This window comes from Dendropsophus ebraccatus, chromosome 7 (genome assembly GCF_027789765.1).
Source record: "Dendropsophus ebraccatus isolate aDenEbr1 chromosome 7, aDenEbr1.pat, whole genome shotgun sequence".
NCBI classification, from domain to species: domain Eukaryota; kingdom Metazoa; phylum Chordata; class Amphibia; order Anura; family Hylidae; genus Dendropsophus; species Dendropsophus ebraccatus.
In genome coordinates, this window is record NC_091460.1 from 104162095 (window position 1) to 104175723 (window position 13629).

A 13629-nucleotide genomic window follows, 5' to 3' on the forward strand; every position below is an offset into this window, starting at 1 on the left:
TGCCGCTAAATATCTGTATGCTGAGATAGTTACACCCACATACATCATTTAAATCACACAGCTCAGCTGCTTGCTACAATACTACCTCAGGTATAGAAGCCCTGTCACTTTTTTAGGATAATAGCACTGAATCTGTCTTTGTAAAATCAGTCATTTTCATGCAATTGACCTTAGAATAGGGTTAGTAGAGGATATACTCTAGGGCTCATCCAACCAGATGGTTGCCCAAAGTTTAATCTCTATTACTATCTTTACAAAAGATCTGACTATTTTTCACCTTCATCTGCTCCAATGTCTATGGTCCTCTTAGACACTAGAAAACTACTGTGAGCAGTTGAGGTGCTAGAACAGTCATACACAATCCTCAGTCATGGCCATTTTCTTAGAGGCATGTCTAATGCTACACAGTGATTGATGTAATGATCAGCCAGGGTCATACCATAATTTCGGCCTTTAGGTTGCCCCCACTGACACACAGCATTGGCTTTCCATTGTATTTTTCCACAACTACAAAACATGTGATTGAAATGTGTGTAGGAGTCGTAAATTGCTTGCGAATCATATAAGGAGAAGCTTGTTGTTTGTAACACTTGACATATATATGGCTTGTAATGTATTATAGAAGAGAGATAAGAATTATGAGTCACCAGAACAAAAGAAATGGCTACTTTGATCATGTTTGAGAAAAAAAAAAAAAAGATTTCAACAATGCCCTGTACTGTTTATAACCAGAAGCCCCAACTATGATACTGCAGAGTGAGGTCATGAATATTTGAGCAATGTCAGTGACCAAGACAGAGATATTTCCATTTGTTTTCATTATTATTATTATTATTATTATTATTAGAGATGAGCGAATCTGATTTGTTTTGCTTTGTACCAAGCAAAACTGATTTGCGCTCATCTCCCTCAGGCTGCCAGCTGCCATTGCTGAATACATGTTTTCCAGGCATTTTCCAGGTGGTCCCTGGGCAGTATCGTCCCTCTGCACGGAGCTGGCAGCCTAAGGGAGATGAGCACAGACCAGTTTTGCCTTGTTATCACTATTATCAATGGAGAGGACAGGCGCTCTGGAGCGGAGGAGTTTACCAGGATTAACTGCACATGCGTCGAGGAGGCACCTTCCTCCTCAGCATCCACCAGCGCTATACCCAGTTGTCAATGTAATACATTACCTCTATGTTTTGCTTATCAGACAATGTAGTTGGGCTATGTACTATTCAGCCTTTAGGCCAACACATGTGTTTCTTTGGCACTAACTGGTCTAACATAAGGTGTAACTTGCAATGTACGTTAAGGGCGATTATCGGCAATCAGCATTCCTAGAAACTCATATGTAGTTGATAATCGGCTGGTGTAAAAGTGGTGGGAAATTGCCTGAATCTCAGCTGATTGCATTTTTAGAGCTCATTTCAAAATTTATCACGGAATTTATCAGGGAAACTGACAGCATATATCCATGCTGCCAGTTTCCAAATGCCATCACATCAGCAGTGTCTACTTACCATCAGTGCTGCTGTGTGATCAGGCATCTTCACCTTCTTCTTTCTGACAGTGTCACATGTGTCCTGTTCCCAACCTGCTTTCCACCCTCTGTATCTCCTTCCCCCACTCTTTCAGAATGATTGACATCTGGAGGAGCAGGGGAGAGAGATACATAGGATGAAGAGCAAGTCAGGAACAGGACGCATGTGACACTGTCAGGAAGAAGGTGAAGATGCCGAATCACACAGCAGCACTGATGGTAAGTATACACCTATCCATGCTGTCAGTTTCCCTTCTCTAAAGAGGCACACAAATGATAAAGGCATCATTTGTGCTGTTTGGCCTGTTTGACTGCAAACAAGTCCCAATCTAGCTAATTTGTGCTTTTTCGTCTCTGCAAGGCGGCAATGCAAAATACACTGCTAGATTTAAAAAAAAAATAAGGAGAAGATGAGATAGAATCCGACAGATGACATAAGTATCTGGAAACCATAAGAAACTATTGCATATTCTGCTTGTTTGAACACTGTATATACATATGTATTGTATTTTGGTCATTGGGTTAACTTTATCCTCAAACATCTTTAATGTCATTATTTAAGAATGTATAGAAGAATATGGCAAATACAACTAAGTACAGAATGATTTCCCAATGAAAATTACACATACAGGAAAAATAGCTGCTGATATAACAGCCCCATAGTATAGCTTTAGGAGATATGGAAAGATCATTGTGCTTGGTATTAAACTTGTCAGATACAAATCTTCTAATTGATTTCAGACCTTTATTTCAGGCTCACAGGAACAAGAGAGATGAGGAATTAATCACAAATGGATAAAAGTCTGGATGTTCCTTGACCCGTTCTGCTAAGTAGCCTCATAGGGAGTGAAGAGGTCAATGAATGCAGCATAGATTACAGCACAAGACGATTTTCTATTTCTTTGACACAGCGCTCTATTTAAAGCATTATTTAAAATACTGCCCTTAGATGCAAAACATTAGTGGCTGCCATATTAGGAGAATGGGTTTTCTTAGATCATGTTGTTTTTAGTTCTTGCATTTTGTGTTCATTTTTTTATATACCTTAAAGTGGTTAATACTTTGTTTTACTGATACAAATGTCCAAATCTCCTGCAAAGCTCCAAATCTTCCCCATAGACAAAGATTGCCACACACACTGATTGCCACACACTGGCTGTCTGCAGCCACCAATAGAGGGAACTAAGCTGACTCTAGTAAGGCTAGGTTCACACCAGCATATTACCATTATCCGAATTCCGTCTCTGTTTTCCATTTCCATGGAAAAATCATGCTTGTCTATCTGGAACTCTGGAAGTTTGTTTTTTGGCAAATGTCAGGGGCATTTTACCTCCCGGACTGTAATACACCAACTGTAAGGTTTGGTGGTGGAGGGATAAGGCTGTGACATTGTTTTTCAGGATTTGGCCTTGACCCCATAGTCCCAGTGAAGGGAAGTCTTGTGGCATATCAAGGCATCTTGGACTTGTATGCTTTCATCTTTGTGGGGACTGTTTGGGTTCGGGCTTTTTCTCCTCCAGCATGTTTTTCCAGACTCCCCGGTGCTGTATCCAACTTTTTCAGTCACCGGCTTTCAAATGCCAAATGATTAGACTCAAGCATGTTTAAGATGCGCTCATCTCGACTACCGACACATTCCTAAATCTTAAAAAGAGTTTCCCCAGAAGAGTAGAAGCTGTTATAACTGCAAAGTAGGAACATCTGTATTAGGGATGAGCGAACCAAACCATTATGAACCAGTTTCGTTACAAACTTTGTAAAAATAACAATGGCGAGGCAAAATTGTACTTCTTTCACAGAATAGATCAGGATACAAGGGATTATTACTCCTATAATCCCTTGTATCCTGGTTTTCTGTGAATATCAAGATCTGTGACGTTGCTCCTGTTAGGGTGAGACCTTAAATTAGGCTCCTCAGATATACTTGGGTGTTGCTTAATCAAAAATGTAATGTGACAGCTGTCTGTGAGTATTAACATGAAAGCAACTTCAGTGTTCAAGCTTATCGAATTTATTAAGGGAAAATCAGTTCATATCTTTACAATCAGGTTCAAAAAATAGGAGAACCCCGTTTAGCCGCAACAAAAAGTAAAAAAAAAAAAGTAAAAAAAAAAGTCCCATCACTGTCTGAGAAACAAAAAAAAGTCCAAAAAAAAGTCCCATCACTGTCTGAGAAACAAAAAAGTAAAAAAAAAAGTCCCATAACTATCCAAGAAACAAAAAAAGTCCCATCAGCTGTCCCATCAGCTGTCCCATCACTGCACAGTTGTGTAGAAAAATGTTGGTGACTTCGTGTCCAAGACCATGCACCCCAGTGCTGATGTCTGGTCCTTTAATTATGGGCAAGGGCAGTACATGACTGTTACTTCCCATTGGGTCAACATTCCCCCAGAAGACCACCAGAAAGTTAGCCCATTCTTGCCACTGTCACATCCCCGGTGCTTTAGGGGGCTAGTTCTGCAAAAGTTCTGCCTCCACCAGCTTGCAACCATCCACCGTTTTGACTGCAGTGCAACCTGCCCAGGTGTCTTACCAAAGATGTCAGGCCCGGCACTCTCAGGCTGTCCTCCATTTGGTGAGTCTGGGTGAACAAAGCCACAGTGGGCAGGAGCTCCTCTGGACCCTCAGGTAGGAGATATATGAATGGCCCAACCCAAGGTCAACTAACGGTGGGAAGGGTTGTAACCCACAAAGCGAGGAACCTTTTCTCTGCAGTGCAGCAGGGAGTCATACACTTTGTATGGCACATGTGATGAACCTCATAGTGCACAGGTTTCTTCGAATATGTCGTGCCAATTGTTGATCCCTTTTGAGGACGCAACTCTGTGAGCAGGCAGCAACGACATCATCCCACTCATCCGTGTTCTTAAAAGTGCGTTGAACAACATAATCAGCGAGGAATCCCAAGTCACCACTCCAAGGTCATCCTCCTCCATGAATAGTCTGTTCGCAATCATACTGGCCTAGGTGCTATCAGGTACTGCCTCCTCCTCCTCAAATAGTCTGTTCTCAATCATACTGGGCTTGGTGCAATCAAGTGGTGCCACCTCCTCCAATAGTCTCTTTTCAACCATACTGGGCTGTTTGCAATCAAGTGCTACTGCCTCCTCCTCCCCCTCCTCCACACTGGGTCCAATACAGTACTATTACTGCTCCTGGTTCCACTGTCAAATGTCTGTTTTCCACCCTACTGGGTCCAAGGAACTTTGTGTCCTATGTCCCGTGTAATTATTTACACCTTGGCTAATTTTTTTTCACTATTTCTGCACTTTGATTTTTTCAACTTTTTTCATTGTAATTGTAGCTTTCATTGTAGCTGCAATTATTCAGCAGTTATTGCAAGGTTTGTTTTAGGTTCGGTTCGGCCAAATCCAAACTTCACGAAAGTTCGCTGGTATGAACCGAACTTTTCAAAAGTTCGCTCATCCTTAATCTGTATAGTAATCAGGGCTGTGGAGTTAAATAAAAAAAAAGAGCTCTAAACTGTATATATGTATTTGAATAATGAAGGGGAGGAAGGGTTTAGATATAGGGAAAAATGGCATGGAGAAATAGGACTATTGGAAGATGGTCAGTGGTTAGATATAATACGTAATACGAAGACAGTTTCAAAATCAGGAGGCCATAGAATAATCCAATTTAATCTCATTAACCGTATATATTATACCCCTTCTTTTCTATATAAAATAGAGAGGAGGAGTGATGATAAGTGTCCAAGGTGTAAAGAGATGGGAGCCGGCTTCTTACATATGCTATGGACCTGTGATGCTTTAAAACAATTTTGGGAGCAAGTAATATTATGTTTTGAAACCGTCACCGGAGTTAGCAATATTGGGAGATACCACAGGGATAAATAAGGAAAGGAAGGTAAAGAACAAGATTATTAGAAGTCTATTTTATGCAAGATTGTTAATAGTTAGAAATTGGATGACATCATTTGTACCAACATTTAGGATGTGGTCTTCCTGTAGTGATAAATATGAGAAATGGCAAAAAATGGGCAGATTGGGAGGGAGTGGATATTAGAGAATAGGGGTAGTAAATTTTAATATGGGATGGAAAAAAAAATTGTAAATGTGAATAATATCCTTTTTATGAATTGTAATATTTGATATTGATGTGTTATTTTTTATTTTATTTTTTGAATAAAAAAAAACAAAAAAAAAAACGGGCTGTGGAGTTAGTAAGCCGCAGCTCTGGGTCCTACTCCTGAATTTTATCAGGGGCCGTGTCTGACTCCGACTCTAGCTTCAAAAATGGCCAGTCAGATATCAGGGGAGATATTTATCAAACTAGTGTAAAGTAGAACTGGCTCAGCAGCACAAACAGGGAAGGAGGGCCATGGAATGGCCCTGCAACCCCAATGTCACAGGACCAAACCCAAAGTGCCCCCCCAAAACCCAGTTACCACCACCGGCGGGGAAAGCTGCCAACAAACAACACAAGTGTGAATATGATCTTGTACTCACGATTACTGCTGCAGATAGAATGGGAAAAATAGGAGGTACTGACGTGTGAGCACAGGTGTAGTCTGCTAATTTGGGTCATGTGGGTCTTACGAAGGGGAGTGCCAACTGCTCAGAAAAGGGAAAAAAATAAAATATGACCTGGAGTGAAAGGAGCTGTTGCACATCACACATATGGCTGACACTAATGCCACTCGGCTATATCTGCAGCAGTTATGGTGAGTACAAGATCTTATTCACATAGGTGTTGTTTGGCGGCAGCTTTCTCCGCCGGCGGTGCCAACTGGGTTTTGGGGGAGCATTTTAAACTCTTGATTGAGTACTTCATTGGAATTTTTTTTCACTGCTCTCCTTGAGTTCAGTGATAACTGTGTTTTGTTGGTCGATTTGCTATTGCCCCAACTAGCCAGAATCCTACTCCACACTGACGAGGGGCAAAAATTACCGAAACGGCTGTCTGTGGATGGAAGCCTACCTTGGCAAGCCCTTGTCATGATCGCAATACTCGCACCTTGAGTTAGACATTGACAAAAAGGGGCCACCCTGGTGTTTCCCTATTTATGTTCCAATACTCGCAACTGAGTGAGACTTAAGGGGCTATTTATCAGGTTGGTGTGGTGCTCTCTCTATCATGGAGGCACCCCGTGGCAACAGGCTAGAAATATCTGGCTATCCCGTGTTTTGAGACTCGCAACCGAGGCTCCACGGACTCCTGTTTTGCATATTTAAATTTTTGGGGACATCAGTGGAGACTCTCGATTGAGTACTTCATTGGAATTTTTTTTTCACTGTTCTCTTTGAGTTCAGTGATAACTGTGTTTTGTTGGTAAATATTCACTATACACAAAGAAAACTGCTAACATAGGCCCAGATTTATAAGCTCTCTGTTAGCGTGGAACTGAACCATCACGGCCCCACAGAAACTACCCGCTCAGCCAGACAGTGACTGCAGCAGTGTCCCGCCTTACATAAGAAGCACATTCAATCTTCTAGAGAGAAAACACCACAATAAGGACAGAGTTTACTGCTACAATACTTATGGCTTCTCCTGCTTCTCTATATTACACAGGATATCTTCATATTACCCTGCTGCTCATATACATTCACACCAGCATCCAGGAAGAGAAAAGCACAGATCTCCCCTCACACAATGGACTCTTCAGCTCAAAAACAAGCTGCTTAATAGTGACCATAAACTTTTCCCCGACCATCCTTATCTAATAGGGCCATAGCTTTATTTCCGAAATATGGAGGAAATGCTTCATCCTGTATAACTAAAATGTATGTGAGAAAGTGTTTTCCTTTTTTTTTTATAAATAAGGTCCTTAGATTGACAGAACATAAAATAGATTGATGAGGGACATTTACAAAATTCATATAAAAATAAATTATACGATTTTGAAAGATTTTTTCTTAAGCCATAGTCGGAGTCACTACATTTTTTTAAGACTCCGATACCACAGCCCTGATAGTAATACATATTTATTTTGAATACAATATCCTAAAACCTACTGTAGATGTAATTTGTAGGTGTTTAAATACTTGTGTCCATTTAGTGTTTTTCTCTCCAGGAAATGTGGAGTTTCAGACAAGTAAAACAATTCACCAAATACTATAAAGAAAAAAAAAAGTAAAAAAAAAATTATAAAATAAAATAAAGTATTGAAGTAAGATGATTTTGAAGTATGGGTATTCCCTTTAAAGACTCTATAAAGAAAATTTAATATTTGTTCAAAATTGGCATTTTAACCATTTTTATCCAGTTGTGTTTAATCCTGGATTAACATTTACAGAAGAGAACCCTTTCAGGTTGTTTTGGATAACAAGGTGCAATGATGCCTGTATCTCTGACTAACAATATAAAAAAAGCAACAATAGTGGACAATAATTGTTTTTAGCTGTCGAGAGGTACTTGTGTGAAATCAACCATGATCCATCACAAGTGCAACCATTAGCTGTCACTTGTATTACCAAGCAAACAGCAATAGTGAGAATCCTACATCTAAACTGGTTATGCGGTAAGAGAAGCTGATACTGTTGTTGTTAACAGCAAAAAAAAATGGCCCCTAATAAGCAACGGTATTCTCCTTTATTTTACACAAATCAAATTGTAGGACAAATCCTTCTGAAAGGATAGAAGATTGTTCTGACTAATCCATTCTATCAACAATAAACAATAGTATCCTTGAACACTGTTAATTCTTTGCTATCCTGACGGGGAAAAAAAACAACCTTTCTAGCAGAGTTTGGCTTTAAGGGCTGTTACAGCACCTCGGTGCACCTCAGATGCAAGACCCAGTCCAGATAACTCACATGGGGTGGCCATCCACAATCCTCTTAAATCACATTCTGCTCACTATGCAGGCTCAGACTGGCCCACTGGAAAATCCTCCGGTGGGCCAGGCCCATGCTAAAGTGGGGCCTGGGAATCTAGAAAATGGGTTCAAGATAATTACTTCAAAAAGTGAGCAACATTAGTAAAAAAAAAGTGGAATTCCTCAAGGGAACTCTAGCTCGAGCTGTCTATTGGAGGGCTTGTGCGCCTCCCCTTTCCGCGTCTCTCCGCCATGTCAATTTTTTGAGTCGAGAGGCGTGGAGAGCGGAGGCACGTGAGCCCTCCCATAGACACCCTGAATGACACTAAGGCTGGCCGGATTCTGTGGCGGAGAGTTCCGTCATGGAATTCCACCTCTTTTACCGTGTGAACTGGCCCTTAAGAAGTACACACAGTTAGATGCACTCACCCAACTTTACAGGTTACATTGCCTGTTCTGCCGGTCATACATTTCCTATTAATAACAGTTCTTAACTTATTTGGACAATGGCACAAACTATCTGTCATCACTGCCATAGCTACAGGGTTATTAACATAAGCCCCTGCACTACACCAGCAACTTGGCAATTGGGACGATCATTGCCTTTCGCTATGTTTTGTGAGCACAACCAGCCAAGGTTTTTACAAATGGTACATAGCAAACAAATATATAATCTACAGTAATATAAAGCTCAGGGCGTCCCAGGATACAAAATAATATACACAACAGTATACTGTACAATAAATATAACATCTGTCCACTGCAAGGGAAATTACAGACTATGTCATGTCCATTTACTTTATAGTGTCCAGTAAGAATCACCCAGACCCCCACCGATCAAAAGTTAAGACTAGGAAGTCTGTTAAAGCAGTATTCCAGCGGGGAAATTCTCAATTTTATTAGATGCACATTCCTGAACTGACCTCGTTTGCAATATACATTGATTTTCCATATTACACCTTTTCATCGATTTTGGCACCAACTCACTCCCTCTAGACAGCGCTGCCCCCCTCCTCGCCTCTGAGATACCTCCGCTATGCAAAGCAATCTGGTCCACAAAGACAGACATCACATGATGTCTCTAATGTCATAAGTGGGCGGGGTCAGTGATTGCTTTATATAGCTACACAAAGCTAACCCAGCCCACAGATGATATAAGGCAGTGACTAGTAGACAGGGGCAGGTACCTAGGAATAACAAAGGAGGAGCACTGCATGCCATCTTGAAAATGGAACATTTACAGAATTTTACAATGGAGGATCAGAGCTGTGTAAAAATGCAGCAGAGGTGTCAAAACGATCATGGGGGATCTGTGAGTAATCCAGAGTACCCATTTAAATAAAGTTACAAGGAAGCAGTACTCCATATGTGCAATGACCCACTGCACCAGGCTAACTACAGATCTTTTTACTCCTAGGTCAGTATTTAACATGACAATAGATTTCATACATTTTACTCTGTAACACGGCACCAAAATATTTTTTGATGCCCTTTTGTGGTGTCAAATACAAGCTTGCATTGGGGTGAATTCACACACAGCAGATTTGTTGCAGGCATTTCTGCAAACTGAAAGTGGTAACTGCCGATTTAGATTCATGAGGTTATTCTCAGAAATTTTTACACCAAATCTGCCCTCTCTAAATCCGCCCTAACAGGACCAACAATTAGGCTGCATTTCAACCATTTCATTTTAAGCAAAGTAGGGCACAGTAGTTTTTTTTTTTTTCTAGATTGTATCAAAAAGCTGAGATCATGATACTCAAAAAGAATATTTCAAAGGAATAAATACATCCCTATACACACACATACTTTAAGAATTTGACACATTTCATTGATTGCAAGTTAAAACACAGACAATCTTGGCAAGGAGGTGGCATTCGCACCCAGCATTCTCTGAGTGGCAATTACTGTAATTAAGTGCTTCAGAGCAGTATATTTTTCTTGTAAGTTATAATGGATGCACAATGTGTATTGATCTACATTGCAGCCCATCATTTAGAAGAAAATCACATCATTTAGACACCATAAGTGAATGTAATTAAAGGAAATATCTTCTACCTTTATTGTCATTATCTACAACTACTGTACGTGTACTGTATTAAGTTTGTCCTTTCATACTGCGGAGAGCAGCTCTTTAACATTCATTCTTGAAGTTATAGCGCTGTATGAGTCATAGAATAACAGAGCTCATAAGACATTTACTGTGGATGAAAGGTATGAATTGTGTAATACAATGTATTGCTAGAGAATAACAATTTCCTTACATAGCGCTATTATTGGAATATCTTCCTTTAGCCAGGAGTGCATTCTAGTAATAACATGCAGGCCCGGAAGGCATTTTATAATGCCCTGCGGTTGCCTTGCAGGGACTGCCATGGGAATACAAAGTGCTGATAGATACATCAATCGATAATATACTTCTAATTAACTATAATGTTACTATCTGGGAGTCTCCACTGTTAAGCACCACTTCACAACTATATATGCAAATACCGCCTTAATAGAAAGTTAAAGGGGTTATCCAGGCTTAAACATGCCCGCTTTCTTACAGAAACATCATAAGTCTCGTGCTCAATTTGGGTGTGGGGTCTTGCAACTCATTTCCAATTATCTTAATTGGGATGAATTATAATACCCCACACAACCTGGGGCCAAGAGTGGTGCTGTTTTTGCAAGAAAGTAGCTGTTTTTTCTAATTCTGGAAAACCCTTTTAAGTGACTTTGTTAAAATCAATGGGAATCATTTAACCAGGTGCCCCTCTACTTGGTAGAGTAAAAGGTGCCTGGTTAACCTACTGTGTTCCTTTGTCCTAATTTTTGTATATTTCGTCCCTTGAAGGGATGTTTAAATGAAATATACAAAAATTAGAACGAAAAAAAAAAAATAGAATAGGTTTCTGCAAGACACATTAGAACAATCAATCATACGTCAGGGTTGTGTTGCATCCAATGGCATGAGGAACATTTTGCAGATAGAGGGAAGAAAAGATACCATTAAATTCTATTAAATTTCGGAAGCAAACATATCCCCAACTGTAAAAAAAAATATTGAAATTGTAAAAGGGATGGCGTCTACAAATAATGTTCCTAAACATACTTTGAAATCCACAGCAGACTACTTCAAAAGGCATGAGCTGATGGTTTTACTATGGTCCTCATAGTCCCCTAATCTGAACGTTGAAAATCTATGGATAGACCTAACAAAAGCAGTACATGCAAGATAGCCCAGGAATCTTACACGACTGCTAGACTTTTGAAAAGAATAGATGAAAATCCCTCAAACAAGACTCTCAGTTTGTGCTTTTTGTACAATGCAACTGTATGACAACAGGAAGGGCAATCCGCCATATACCTGTCATGTTTGTCATCTATAAAACCTACAATTTACTATAAATTTACTATATGTATGAAAAAGGCAAAATAAAAAAACGTAAACTGGATCCAAACTAGTGGAAAACAATGCTTGAATCTGTCAAAGCAAACAGAAAGGTGATCTTATAAAAGCTTCCTGTATTTAAAAAAAAAAAAAAAAAAAAACGCTTTTTTTAAAAGATGCTAAAAACAGGATGTTTGAACAGGGTGCAAAAATCTGTAATGTAAACCCAGCCTCACGTTACCTAATTTGCATCAGCCTAAGTTTTATCCTGATCTATTTTTGTGTCGTTATTTGAAACTGGCAACAAGCACTTCCACGATATTCCACTCCTGTACGTTATGAACATCTAGATTCACTATTGAAAATGTCGATGTCAAATAATTACAACACTCTCATTTATATTCAGAAAAAAGCAAACCAGTAAAGATACAGGAGTAGTAAGGAGTTACTGCAGGCACAGAAGATGGAAACCAGGAAGCAACTAAGAGAGCAAAGAGCAAAAGCCATTAGAATAGCAGTGGCAGGGGATTGGGGAAAGAGAATATGGATTCTCAACAACCTGAGTAAAGATTATGCCACTGAAATACCCTGTTAAGTGTAGCATTACATGACAGCCATTCGGATGATTTCTGGCTCAGAGGTGCAGAGAAAATCAGACAACGGGGAGTCGAGGCAGTGGGGTGTAACAGTGATTTTACTTGCATATGAAGTATATATCTTGAACAGTATTTTTTTCCTCGGTCTCTCAATATGGCCAACTGGGTCACTGTTGTTACAATGGAGATTGTTTGTGTGTATGGAGCCGCCATTTTGTATGCTGGCAGTGAACCACTATTGAAAGTCCTTTTAGGGTTATCTGGGCCGGTCCATAAGCCACAAGTTTCGGATCCCAGAAGAACTAAGGGCACTTCAAGAAATTATCTCTCAGTATAAAACAGTACCTGGTAGAGTAAAGTGGATCAGGCTCCCTCTCTGGTCAATAATAAGAACAAGTTAGCTTCATAGCTTCCTAACTCCCATCGGTCACACTGACTTCTCACAGGCTGTAGTCACCTCTAAGGATGTTACTACTGCTACATCTGTGCTTGACCAATCCAGGAATTAATTCATGTGCCAACTGTAAGGAAAGCTCATTAGAATAGCTCCGCCCTGTTTCTGGACCTTTCTTCTAGCTAGTGTAGTACACTAAGGAAGCAGTTGGCATTGCTATTGTAATTCCCTGAGAGTGGTGTGTGTGAATAATTAAGATGACCCATCTCCAGCATGGCTCCTCTCTTTAATACAATAAAGAATAATAAATTTATGTCAAAATAATAAAGGGTCCATTTTCTGCCCAACCTTAGGGAAACCGCAAACTTCTGTGCACTACATAAGCATTCTAGTTCAGAGTAATGGCTTTTAGAGGGAAATCACAAGTTGCATATTAACAGACATAATCATTTTAAGGGGGTTATCCAGCATTAGAAAAACACAACCACTTTTTTTTTTTTAAACTAGAGACAAGAGTGGTGCTGTCTCTGTAAGAAAGTGGCCATGCTTTTCAATGCTGGATTACCCCTTTAAAGGTTTTTTTGATACTGTAGCCTAAGATGAAAAAGGAAGCTGCATTCCGCTGTCAACCTACTTTTTCCCTTCATTGCCTTCTGCACAGAGCCAGGTTCAGACTAAAATGCTGAAACATATCTAAAAGACTATGGCCCATATCCATCTGTCTGAAAAAAAAAAGAAAAAGAAAATGTGGGCACAACCAACTAAGACAAAATGACAAAAATGGGTCTGACTTTTGTCTCAGACAAATAGAAACCTATAGAATTTTCATAAGCAATTGCGTAAGATTGTTTATATTGATGTAATGCTATGGTACTGCATAGGTCACTTATAACAGTGCTCTGCTGGTAGACACATGAGACACCTGTCATTTAGCTATTAAATGCCACAGCGGCTATC